This window comes from Phytophthora infestans, genomic scaffold (genome assembly GCF_000142945.1).
Source record: "Phytophthora infestans T30-4 supercont1.92 genomic scaffold, whole genome shotgun sequence".
Classification (NCBI taxonomy): Eukaryota; Oomycota; class Peronosporomycetes; order Peronosporales; family Peronosporaceae; genus Phytophthora; species Phytophthora infestans.
Window position 1 is genome coordinate 178,067 of NW_003303667.1, and position 3,798 is coordinate 181,864.

Genomic DNA, 3,798 nt, shown 5'->3' on the forward strand with positions numbered 1-3,798 from the left:
AGCTGTTGCTTCAGCTGATCCCAAGTGGGAATGCAGCGTCAACAGTACGTGCCGCACGTTAGTGCCCATTCGCGAGCGCGACCTCCAAGCCTGGAGATAGCCAGCGCCACGCGCTGATGCTCAGACTGGAGCAGGGCTGATCCCATGGCCATCTCGACCTCACGGGTCCAGAGAAGGAGATTCTCTCCATCCTTCCCCTCGAAGGTTTTTACGCTCACCATGAGCGGTTTCAGTCTCATAGACTCTTCACGCGTCATCGACGCCGCCGCCGTTGCGGCGCTCATCTTCTCTTGGACATGCTCCAAGAGCGCGTTCTCGTAGCGGGAGAACGATTCCAGCCTGGCAGTGACCGCCTCTGGACCTTGCGATGCAAGATGAGCCACGCCCTCCGGGCCAAGCAAGGACATAAGCTTAGTAAGCGCGTCCTGCTGCGCCGGGGGCAAATTCGCGAACACGGGGTGTTCCATCCTCGCAGAGGATATAGTCAACCGACTCAGGAGCGGGATTGACTACAAGTGCTACCAAGTGCAGCGGGGCTGCCGTAGCTTTAGCGTCAGAGGAAGACGTTCGACTCAAAGAGTCACTAATACTAAGTTCCTTATCCAAAGGACACTTACAGCCCAAGACCAGGGCTCAAAGTTAACACCTTAACTTTTATGCTTCAAAACCAGAAGTGTTTTATTTACTATTATTGCGGCCAAGCCGCCTAGGGGTAAATGTATCTCTTTAACTATCTAGCATAGTTAAACCTAATCAAATGCATAACGTGTGGCTTTCAGCCAACGTACTGAGAGACCTTGTTAACTCTCCAACTTATGTACTGAGAGTTTGTTAACTCTCCGGGTACTTCGTACCCCTGTGTGTTCCACACCATGTAACCCCGTTACAGTTTAGCTGTCTGCGTCTACCGCTGAGACTGGCTCGCCGCTAAGCTACGTCCGTCGGTCAGCACTCAACGTACTTGATTGGATCAACTGGCTCGTGAAGAACGCCCCACTGATACTCACATCTATTGGCTTAGCGTTCGACAAAGCTCCTTCTCCGTCTAGCTGCTTCAAAGTCGCTTGATTGTCCACTATGAGGGACATGGGTTCAACCAGGTCTACCTTCAGCGCCTTCAGTAGTTCATGGACTCCCAGCACTCTCTAGCCATAACTGAGGCAGCCGTACTCTCTGCTTCCATCGTCGTCGACGAGATTCCGGTCTGCTTCCTGCAGACCCAGCTTACAGCCATACCGCTCACCGCCACGATGCCTCCCGTGACCGATCTTCTGTCACTCTTATCGGCAGCGAAACCTGCGTCGCTATACCCCACCACGCTTTCAGGCCCAGAGCTCGCACCGTCGCCTCTCATTCTCAAACGCAGCTGCTTAGTTCCTCCGAGGTACCTCAGCACCTTCTTTGATAACTTCCAGTCCGATATGGTTGGTGCGTGTGCGCGTCTCGACGATTTATGCACCGCAAAGGCGATGTAGGGCCTTTTACATCGCACCAGCCACAGGAGACTTCCAACCAGACTCTGGAACTTCCTCGTGGTCACGGTCCCAGCAGTCCCTGCTACGGGGTAAGACCTCCTCATTGCCTTCCAGAGGCTCGTTGCATTCTTCTCCAATCGGCGCGCGCACTTCGTGCGCGTTCTCTAGCCTATGGTCTCGTAGCATGTCCTCTATACTCGTTTCTTAATTGATCTCGTACCCATTCTCTTCGTCGTACACAACCCTCATTCAAGAAACTTATGAGCTTGTCCCAAGTTCTTCAGTGCTAAGTCCTCCAGTTCGTCGAAGAAACCATCAACTGCCTCGCTCTTCGTACCGGTGACAAGCAAGTCGTCGACGTACACCCTCACAACTAGTATCTAGTCTCCGTTGTGTCTGTAGTATACGCACATATCCGTAAGACACTGCTCGAAACCAATCTCCTTCAGTTTTCCATATAAAACCTTACTCCACAGCCTACCAGCCTAATTTAACCCATATAGGGCTTTTTTCAGCTCCAGGACAAGCACGTCGCCTTTCTCGAAGCCCAGCTCCTTCCTCATCTGATCGCTCACGACCATCCCTTAAGAATTGTTTTTGAGAATGTTTTTGCATGTAGAGGTCAAGGTCGGCTTCCTTATCCGCCTTAACATAAGCGTTGGGCACGTCCCCATGCTTTGCCGGAACTCCCCATTTTCTTGCGAGCACCAAGATCAACTCCACGCTCGACATGTCAATTACTGCGGCGAGCGTCACGCTGAAGTTGATTTCGAAGATTTGCTCATTACCGCATTCCACTAAACGAGCCTTCAGTCGTTTGATCACCCCCTCTGCATCTCTTTTAGTCTTAAAGACCCACTTCCCGTGCAGTGTGTGAGCGCCTCGCGGCAAACGCACCACCTTTCACACACCGTTGTGTTCTAGTGCTTGTAGTTCTTCGGCAATGGCCTTGAGCCACGCCAGACTCTGTTTGCTTCGTACAGCCTCCCGATAGCTCTTCGGGTCGGGCCCCATGATACTGGTCACCACGTCGTTCCTCGTCTCCTCCTAATCGAAACCTGCGTTCGTGGGCCCTCTTCTACTCTGTCCGGCCGACCACGTGACTGGTCTCTCTCTGGACCATGGCTTTGTTTTTCGCTTTCCGCGCCGCTTAGACAGACGGATACCTCTGCCAGTGTCCTCGGCTTGCTCACCATTCGGAGTCGGCTCCCTCTCGTGGTCCTGACTCTTCTCTGTAGCTGGGGAGATCATGCCACCCGCAGATGGCCTTTCGCCGCGACTCGTCGCGCAGCTCGATCCATCCCCAGCTTGCGACCTTGGTCACGAAGCACATGCACCACCTCTTCCGGCCGGACCCGAAAGGTCGTTCGTCTTTGACTCTGCCTCAGCTTCGTCTGAATCTTCTCCGAGGTACAGACGCTGCACATTTTCGTTCTGTTTCTTGTTGAGCGCTTCTACGTTTCTTACATATTGCGTGATTATCACGATCCGATCCTTGGGCAGGTACACTCTGTAATTCTTCGTGTCCTCTCCAATGTCCACAATCATCCCTTGTTACGCTCTCTGCGTGAAATTTTCATCTTCCGCGATTCCCGATTTACAGTACAAGGTGATCCAAAGACAACAAATTCGCCCAGTGACGGCGTCTGTTCTGGTCAACATCTTGATCGGTGACATCCACCCAGGATTCGCACTGGTCGGCGATCTGTTGAATATGTTGGCGGCATTGCGCACCGCATCTCCCCAAAACCTTAGCGGTAGTCCACAAGCAAATACCATACATCTCGCCATGTTCATAATTGTTCTGTGCATCCGCTCGGCCTTCCCATTGCTGGCCGGATTGCGTGCTTCACTTCGCTGTCAAGCGACTCCAGTGCGTTTGCAGAAAATGTATATGTTTTCGTATTCTCCGCCAGAATCAGTACGCAACACGTGGATCCGACAGTCGAAACGCTTCTCAAAGAAAAGAGGATATTTTCAATTTTCTTCGCGGCCACGTCCTTAGTCCACGCCAGGAAAATACCACCGTAATTCGTCTTGTGATCTACAAAATTCACCATGTACCGGTTTCCCAATCTGTCCTTTGGCGTCATGGGTCCTTTCAGGTCCGAACAAATCACGCACCCAATTCGGTCGATCGGAGCGTGCTCACCCGAGTCCTTTGTCGATTGCCTGTTCTTCTTTGTTTTCCCTCGGCGCAGGTCAAACCGTTCACCCGTCTCCGGCCAGTGAGTACAATTTCTGCGGACGAGTCACGAGCAAGTCGTTCAACCGCATCGTAGTTGAGGTGTCCGAGTCTGCGATGGAAGTCCACCAGAGTCCC